This window comes from Pristis pectinata, chromosome 29 (assembly GCF_009764475.1).
Source record: "Pristis pectinata isolate sPriPec2 chromosome 29, sPriPec2.1.pri, whole genome shotgun sequence".
NCBI lineage: Eukaryota > Metazoa > Chordata > Chondrichthyes > Rhinopristiformes > Pristidae > Pristis > Pristis pectinata.
Genome location: NC_067433.1, coordinates 27852184 through 27861563, shown reverse-complemented (window position 1 = coordinate 27861563; position 9380 = coordinate 27852184). Strand labels below are relative to the sequence as shown.

Sequence of the window (9380 nt, the reverse complement as noted above, 5' to 3'; positions counted from 1 at the left end):
TCTCCCTGCAGCTTCCTCTGTTTCAGAGAAAAAATATCGCAGTATTTTAATTTTTTCCCACAGCTGGAATGTTCCAGAGCTGGAAATATCCCCATAAATCTCTTCCTCCGTCACCAAAATCTCAGCTGTTCTGTAATAGGGCAATGGTCATAGAGTCATCGAGCACAGAAACAGACCCTTCTGCACCTGGGATCCACACTTCAATCACCCATTTACACCGATAAATTTTATTCTTCTCACATTCCCAGCAAACCCATCCCCATATTCTCCCACTCGACGACACACAGGGAGCATTTTACGGTGCCAATTACCCTACCGACCACATCTCCTTGTAAATACTCTCGGGTGAAGTGGTGTCGGTTACTGCTGAACGTCAACGGATTATCTGCAGCCGACATGGACATGATGGGACGAATGGCCTTCTCCTGAGTTGTAAAACAGTATCAAAACATGGTGGAAATACTGAGCAGGCCAGGCTGCATCTTTGGGAGGAGAAAGTAAGCGACCGTTTCAGACCAAACACCCTCAACAGAACTGAAAAAGGGACAAAAGATGCCGGGGGTGTCGGGGGGGGGGGGAGTGGGATTTGACCCGAGACGTTAGCTCAGTTTCCCTACCCACGGACACGGCCTGGTCTGTTCAGAATGTCAGCATTTCTGCTTTATTTTATATATCCACCATTTTCACTTACTTTCAGATATAACACTCGACCATTTGCTCCGGACTCGGATCCTGTGGCCCAGAGTGTGTGAGAAGCAACGAGATCACCTCTCATTCACTGAAACCCAGAGAATGTCGGCCCACGCTGCTGAAACTCTCCTCACAGGACAGACCGGTGAACATTTTACAGAATTTCCTCGGTCACAGGTGTATCCTTCCACAGGTATGGGCCAGAGATGAAACAGGAGGCCGGGAGTCTTTGGCTCTCCCCATCTCAGAGGATGGTGGAAGCAGAGATGTGAATATTTTCGAAGGCCAATGTGGATACATGGTCAATCAGCAAGGGGCGAAGCGTCACCGGTGGAGGCGGGAATGTGGAGTTCAGTTTCCAATCATATTATCTGTGACTTTACTGAACGACAGAGCATAGCAGGGTGGCCAAGTGACGTACTCCTGCTCCTGATTCGCATGTCCGTGTATCTCAGGTGCTGTCTCAACTGGGCCCTGTTAAATTCCAATGAGATGTTCTTGCTCCGATACCCAAACCCTCTGCAATAAAGATCAACATACCGTTTGCCTTCCCACTTGCTCACCGACCCTGCATGTTAATGTTCAGTGTTTCTTGTCCAAGGACACCCAGGTTAAACAGAACACCAACACATTTAAATCACTCACCATCAAATAAAATCCATTTTCTTCGCAGCATACCACTATGTTCCACATTACATCCCAACCGCCATGTCATCACCCATTCCCTTCAGCTATCAATATCCCCCGGGAGCCTCTCCACATCCTCTTCACAACCCACAGTGACATCCAGTTTTGTGTCATCAGCAAACCTGGATATGTTGTCCGTGCAAGTCAAACAAACTGCAGCTGTTGTAAATCTGAAGCAAAAACAGAAAATGATGAAGGGGCTGCATCTATTAAAAGAGGAAAAGGTAACGTTTTATGTTGAAGTTCCTTCACTTTCCGACCTGAAACGTTTACTCTGTTTCTCACTCCATAGCTGATGCCCGACTCGCGGAGGGTTTCCACTTTTTTGTATTTTATATTCCGTGACTCCCTGCTCCAAACTATTGATGCAGATTGTGAAAAGCCGGATATCAACATTGGTCCCTGGTCAGCGGCTCCAAACCCGGTAATGTAACACTTATTCCCACTTCCTTCCGGGCGTCTTTGTCGCGCAATCGGTCAGCGCTTTTGGCTGTTATCTGAAACGTTGGTGGTTCGAGCACACCCAGGGACGCTGGCGATCCGGCAGATTTTGCTGTGTGTTTCATTTTCAGCTGGTAATACTGTGCTGTCCTGAGACGGGCGCTGCCTGCTGCTACCTCACTGGGTTAAGTGTCAGACCTCCCTGTGGGTTGTCACGTCTTCAGCCCTGATATTCCTCATCCCTTTTACCCGAATATATGAGTTTCTTAAAGCGATGTCCCTGGAACTATTCCGACTGAGTTCTGAGTTTCCGGACTTGCCGAGTTTGATGTTCTGTCTTCAGTTGTCATTGGACCTGTGATCATCTATTTTGAGTCTGAACCGATCCGATGACACGTAAGAGACCTGGAACGTTCATTGGAAATGTCTCCCCACCGACGCTGTCCGACATGCTGAGTGTGCCCACCGTTTCCTCTTGTTTTTATTTGAGCCTGACGTGCGGCGATATGTTTGGTGGAAATATTCGCTTCATCCTCCGCTGTAACAAAGTTTTTTAAACTAACACAAACCACCTTAAATCTAAAACTCGAGCCAGGACTTACAGTTGCCTTAAAATATTCAGTTCAGTGATGTGTGGTCCGCGGAAGCACTGCCCCACTCGGAACCCACGCGGTCTCTCCCCCAACCCCTCTATACACTTGCTAAGGGCAAATAAATACTTACAGATGCAAAAGTCATCGAGGGGCCACGACCTTTGAACTAACCGACTTGCCGCGTTTGATGTCGCAAATATCGGAAATTTGATTTCCTTTGGAGGGTCAATGATCGTTAAGTATGAATCTAAATAGTTTCTGCTCACGGAGGTTATCACGGGATGTTGGGAGAGCGTGGAACAGGGGCATGAACTTGAATGTTCAGCCATGATCTCACTGTATGATGGAGCAGGCTCGATTCGAAGGGTCGAATGGCTTGAGCCAGTTCTCTGTGTTTTAATGTCTCGGCTCTGTGCTCAGCGGCAGAGAGAAGGCAGTTTACCTCAAAAGCTGCTCACTTCTGTCGGGGATGTAGCTCAGTGGGAGAGCGCATGCTTCGCATGTATGAGGCCCGGGGTTCAATCGCCGGCATTTCCACGCTGCTGACCATGAATTTTGACCAGTGATGGGAATATCCACGAGACGCTGTAAGATCCGTAGCGGATAAGAACTGACAGGAAGAAACCACCTCCAATATTGCACACACACTTTATGCCTCAGTCTCTCTCCGCCTGCACACAGCACTGTCACTGGTAAGTTTTACCGATAGTCGACTGCATGGAAGACGTTCACTTGCCCTTGGAACGTCTCCGTTGCTGCAAACAAAAGCATTGCAGAAAGAGGGTTAAATAAATAATGTAACACTCATTGCTGAAATGTCGGGATCGATCGATCTGACTGGGTCGGAGCAAAGAAAGCACAGAGATAATAACCGGTTGTGACAGAAAGTAAGAAACATACAGAGAAAGAGAAATGTGCAAGAGAGAAAGAAGGGAGTAAGTCATGAATGAACGAGAAGTCAGCAAGGGAAAGGATATGATGTGGGGGAAATGACAAATGAAAACAACGAAGGGAACATCCACAACAGAGGAAAATAACACGACGTTTCCCCAACAGCAGTGTGGCGCAGCGGGAGCGTGCTGGGCCCATAATCCAGAGGTTGATGGGTGGAAACCATCCTCTGCTTTTTGACTTCCTGTTGACAACCGCCCATTTTTCAGCGGGGCGATCTGAATTCACTAACACACCCATGCACTGGGAATAGATAAGTAAGAATAATGAGAATGTTCCTGTGGAGCACAGGGCATGACAGGACAAAGCAGTGGGTGCGGGGATATTTACCAGGGTGTTGCCTTAAATGGAGCGCCTCAGTTATGTGGAGAAACTGGATCGACTGGGTTAATGATCCTAGAAGCAGGTAGGCTGCGGGTTGTACAACATGATGGGAGACATAGAAGATAACGTTACCCATTAGCAGAGGTGTCTGAAACTGGAGGATAACCTAGAAACAACCACGAAAGGGGTAGTTGGAATCAGCCCGAAGCACAGCTTTGTTAACCCCGTCACTACTCTGCCAGGTCAGCACACTGGACCTTGCGGCACCCCGCTGATTCCCATGTGTAATTCTCTGCTGCCGTCGTGTTGCTCTGTGAATTATTGCAACGATGAAATCTCGGTAAAGAGATTGTTGCATTTGAGGTAAGGACCTAAAAACATGAAAACAAAAGAAAATCAGCACCTGATCTCTTTGCAAAGTCAACAGTTCAGTTTCACAAAGAGACAGAATGAGCTGCTGGCTCTCCAACACCGACACGGTAATCTGACATTTACTTTACCACATCAACAGGACCGAGAAGTCAATGATACCCAACCAGATGTGGGTGAAAATATCTTGAGGTGCAAAATACCCCACAGGGCAAATAAAATGTTGCTCGCGTCATCCTCGTCTGCAGGTCAGACGCTGTCCGCTGTTCGGTGCAGTAATGTTTGACCCAAAGTACATCCCGGAGTCAGAGAAAGAGAAGACGTAGGAGAAGCAGAGGAAGATAAACAGAATGTCCGACAGCAGAACCGCAGAAAGAGGGTCCAATAAATAATGATAAACACGTTCATTTCTGAAATGTCGGGATCGGGTATCCGACTGGGCCGGAGCACAGAAAACACAGGGATAGTAACCGGTGGGGCAGCAGGTAAGGAACAAAGAAAACAAGACAAAGAGACAGGGAAAGAGAGACAGAAGGAAAATATGTCAGGAAATAAAGAGAAGTCAGCAAGGGACACAATATGATGTCGGTAAATAAAATGACAAAGAAAGATGAAAGAAGGGAATGAGAAACATTCACAACACACAAGGTGAGACAATGCTTAACCAATATCAGAGTGGTGCCGCAGGAGCATGCTGCGCCCATAACACAGAGGTCGATCAATCGAAAAGGCCCTCTGCTATTTATTAAATCATTTCACCGCCCACCAATTTACCGTGAAAGATTTATTGAAACTTCTTTCACACATACGCACCATAAATATGGGCAAGGAAATGGTGGGGCCGGTCAGATATCAAAATGGGGATATTCCCGGTGACCAGGATCTGTACGAACGGTATGCAAGACAAGTTTCTCACTGTACCGCAGGATAAGTGACAATAATAAACCAATACTAAATAGGACATTCTCGTTGAGCAGAGGGAGTAATGGTAGCCCTAAGTGGATAGGAGAGGATGCGGGGGGGGGGGGGGGGGGGGGGGGTGGGTGGTGATGATTGCTAATGATATCAGGAGAATAAATTCCAATCCCAGCTACCGAGGAATTGAACCATCCCACACCGCCATGCAGCAAGACATTCATGGATGGGTTGACCATTCCCAAGTCGTGCTCTCGCAACAGAACTTCCAATGAATGACAATTTTCCATCCGGGGTGGGGGTTAAACATCGAACAACAACATTCAATTATTTTATTACCATGGGTCCCCGAACATCAAAACACTGGATGTTACTATTAACTAGAAACTGAACTAGAACAACGACAGAAACACGGCGACTACTGTGTGACAGGAGGACTGTGGGGTCTTTTTCAGAATTCAGCCTCTTATTGTACTGCGGACAGTCCGGGAGTGGGTCTCAGTTTCAACGTTAACGGCATACCTCTGGAAAGATAATGCTTTGACTCATTACCAACTGATGTGAGTTACAGGAAACTATTTATAACTCGTCAGCTGTTGCGGCTGTCGACTACCGGCTGATTAATCACTGGTTGTGTAATTCCGATCTGTTGGAGGATGGGGACGTCAAGTGGACGGAACAGAAACTGCAGCAAAGCGAGAAATGCTCCGCCAGGAAGCAGTTCAGGAGAACATTTTACCAGGTCTTTCAAATTTCTTTGTGTAAGCTGAAGCATAAGATTCTCGTTGGAGTTGACCCGGTCCCTGTGTCCACACAAAAACTGGGCGATGCTTATTCCCTCTTCGTGAGCATCAGTGCCTTCTGACCTGTTGCTCGCGTTCCGATGCCAGACCATCGTAATTTGCAAAATTTTAAACACATTACATTGGAAAATACAAATCATCATCTTCACCACCTCTGCAGAGTTGGCGTTTTATTTACGAGCAAAGTAAATACAACATCTTTTTTTTAAAATCCCAAACGGCGTTGAGTGCAAGAGAGGCTATTATATGGCGATTTCAAGAAAATGGATCAGGGATGGAATTCCAGACTCACACCCTATTCCTGGTAAATCGATGAACAGAGAAGTGGAGTTTCCCACAACAAACGAGGAACCACCCCAACATGTCCAGATCATATGCTCACACTGATTGACTACCCGAAGTCTATTTTATCCTGTTCTCACTGCCTCACACCACCGTTCAGACATAGTCTCTATCTCATTCTTCCGCACAGACCGTTGTCATGTCTTCATTGAGAGCCTCAGTCACTCTCTCTGTTCCACAGGACGATTGTCCTTTCACCCCTGTCCGGCCCAGTCCTCTTCCCATCTTGAAACTTTTGAAATGTGTGTTTACCCTGGATGTTTAAATCCCCTCTTCTGGCACGAGCTACATTCCCTGATTCCTCTGTTCAGAATCAAATCGATGTATTAATTTGCTGATTATTCACGCCTAATCCATATACCTCCAAACTCGACCCATCCGACAAAGGAACCCCTCAACCTGTGTACTATTCCAAAGCCTTTTCTAACTTTCAGGACTTCGATATTATTTCCTTATAATCTCCCTGTTCCATCGGGAGTGTCGTCGGCTTCACCACTCTATCTACAGAACGACAGGTTTTCATCACTGTAATTATTCCAGAAAATCATTTCATTGTCCTTGTAAACCCAGTATAACTTCTCCTTCTACTGATGGGGTCGTTCCAGATCTTCGCGTATTTGTTTCGGACTTCCAGTTTACTCAGCTTTGTATGCTTTAAAAAAACGCAGCTGTGGCCAAAAGATTTTTTTCTGAAAATCATCAGGAATTCCTCGGTTACCTTTCCAATGTTCTCTGTCTAAGGAGCAGGACACAATGTTTCGCCGCAACTCGCCCCGCCGCTTCCATCAGGTTGCTGTGTAATCCCAATCTGTTGAGTGATGGCGACACCCACTGGGTGGAACAGAAACTGCAGCAGAGCGAAACATGATACGCCGGAAGCAGTTATGGCGCTGGCCCTCCACTCCCTTCTTCTATCAACACTTTTTCTTTGTGGAGTCAAATCATTAAATAACTTAACGAAACAGTTCACTGTCTAAATCCACGGAATCCCCGAGTTGCTGAGATGGTAATTTACGATAATCTCTGATTTTCCAGTGTTCAGCATTGCTGCTTTCAAAAGCAGCGCAATCCTGACCATCATAATCTCCACATAATAAATGTGCAATTTTTCCATTTTCTCCAGGAGTCTCAGGATATGATAAGTGAGTTGAATCTCACTGCGATATTGGGAGCATTGCAGTATCTGTAGAACATTATATCTGGGCGGAAATCTCCTCAATGCACTGCGACCATATGTTGAACAAAATGTTCGTGACCAGGTAAATGGACATGGACCCATTATAACTATAAATCTGTCCTGTTAAAAATGTCTGCGTGGGATTATCCCCGCAAATGGCTGCAAACGCTGTACCGATTGTGAATCATCTCTGCAATGTATAACACACGGGATCTCAAAAGGAGATATTGTATTCAACAAGGCCAACATCTAGTCTTTCGAATTTGTGTCGGAGCCGACATGTTCTGAGGAAAGGTCATCAGTCGCAAATATTGTCCATGAAATAAATATAAATACTGGTTTAAAGAGCACTTCAAACCAGCATTTGGCTATTGTACACGTTAAAATGTGCGGAATCGGTCTAATGGTCATTTTCTTCTTTAATTTCACGAACAAACCTCTGTGTTCACTTTTCTGGGAAACAGCTTTGGTTTATTGCGACCTAGTGGTGACGTCAGACAAGACAAAACACACCCAATGCTTTCCTGCCTCTCAGATTTCATTTGCGACATTCACAGCCCCGTGTTACACCCTGGCCAATGAGGTGAAGTCGTTTGTTCTGAAGGTCATCACCACCAAGTCAAGGACCCTCACAAACGGCGAATCAGTGCCAGTATCGCCAGGGAGAGATCATCCCGGAAATAAACTGGACCTCAATATTCCTGAGGCTTTGGGAGGAGCAACTTCCAGAGCCGAAGGATCTTATCGTGCCTGTGTGCCAGTCAATGAGCTGGTTCTCATCTTCGAAAGGTGGAGTTGATACTGGGTGGTGACTGGGGATAATTGTAAAATGATGACGTGTTATAAAGCTGCCCATGGGCAGAATTGTTTTCGACTTGTGAGCTACTCTAAAGCCGAGTACAGGCTGGTAATGGTCAGGATTATATCCAGTCGGGAATTCTGGAGATAATGATTTAGAGAGGGGTGAGAACCTGCAGAATCAGCATTTGAGGAGAACGTTTCAGTGTACTTTAGGAGTGGGGATAAAGGTACTGAATGTGAAGAAAACCACAGACGAATAGTCTGGAAGTGTGTAATGAGTCGACATTGGAGGAGGCTGATGTGAAGTACCGCCTTTGGTTCTGATCAACCCTTTCTGGGTTGTAAATTACGCATCAACTGTGGCTTAGTGATTAACTCACTCACACTGAGCTCGGGTAACCCGTGATGAAGCTGGTAATATGGGCGTTTGGACTGTGGCCAGTTCCATCCACATTCTTCTTCGGGCTGTAAACCTAAGCTCTGGGCACCTTGTATGGCTCACTGCGCAAAACATGGTGTTCCCCTCACTGTGTCACTGGGTAAAGTTTCACCCTCAAACTTAGATCTGGTTCAGTGGTAAGTTTACAGACAAGGTTACACTGTATATTAAGTTCATTTATTCCGATCCATTTGATTCCTACACATAGCACTTACCCTTCCTCGCAATTCGCTGCGCGCACTCAAATGAATTCCCTTGCCGTAACCTAATGGGGAAAAAAGTAAATAAACTGCATTCGTTACACAATTTATTGCGGTTAAAATCCACTTTGATTCCCTGCTCCACTTACATTAGTCGAGCTTATTTGTTACGTTCATGCTGATACAGATTATGTAAACTTCCACACGCTGAATTTAGGCTAATTTATCTGATATTTCCTGTTATTTTTCTGGAATAATATTCAGAATATCTCCAAGGGAAAATGCCAACATATTATAATATTTCTAATGTCGACATATTCCAGGAAATGAAGGCTTGCACAAGACTTCCCACACGGCGGATGGTGCTTTTCTTCTGTCAGTGTCTAGAAATGGCGCTTCATAAAGATCATCTTTGCGGGATCATTTACAGAGCTTGACACTGCAGGAGCGGATGACACAATCACTTTTGTTCTGGAATCATTAACTCAAGATGAGAAATAGGGACAAGTGATGGTGATTCAGTGTTAGAAGAAATTACATGGCAGAAGACGGATGGGTTAGGAAACAAAGATTAGAATTATAAAACTGAGGTGTTGCTACGTGACGTAAGACCAACCGATGCCATGAAGAACAAGTGTTGATTTGTGG

At 45.6% G+C, this 9380-nt stretch overlaps 1 non-coding gene across 1 annotated transcript; it reads left to right on the top strand.

Moving 5' to 3' along the window:
• The first annotated feature begins 2876 nt into the window (after positions 1 to 2876).
• On the top strand, positions 2877 to 2948 carry trnaa-cgc (transfer RNA alanine (anticodon CGC)). The gene has a single exon. It is a non-coding gene; the product is annotated as a tRNA-Ala (tRNA).
• The last annotated feature ends 6432 nt before the right edge of the window (positions 2949 to 9380 follow it).